The sequence below is a fragment of the Nycticebus coucang genome, chromosome 2 (genome assembly GCF_027406575.1).
Source record: "Nycticebus coucang isolate mNycCou1 chromosome 2, mNycCou1.pri, whole genome shotgun sequence".
Taxonomy (NCBI): domain Eukaryota; kingdom Metazoa; phylum Chordata; class Mammalia; order Primates; family Lorisidae; genus Nycticebus; species Nycticebus coucang.
Window position 1 is genome coordinate 111,687,229 of NC_069781.1, and position 229 is coordinate 111,687,457.

Sequence of the window (229 nt, forward strand, 5' to 3'; positions counted from 1 at the left end):
CCAAGGCACAGGAACCAGTAGTGGCTGTAATTTGGTTTGAAAGATGAAAGATTCACACAAAATCATTAGGAGAACAAGGTTAATTGTTTCTAGAGTGAATACTGCATTGAACATCTCTTAGAAGACACGTGTAACGGGACATGCAAAAGAATTGACTATTATATTTCCTAAGAATATATTTCTGATATAGATCATGAAAAACACAGTTAATAACTTTTGTCTCAAAGTA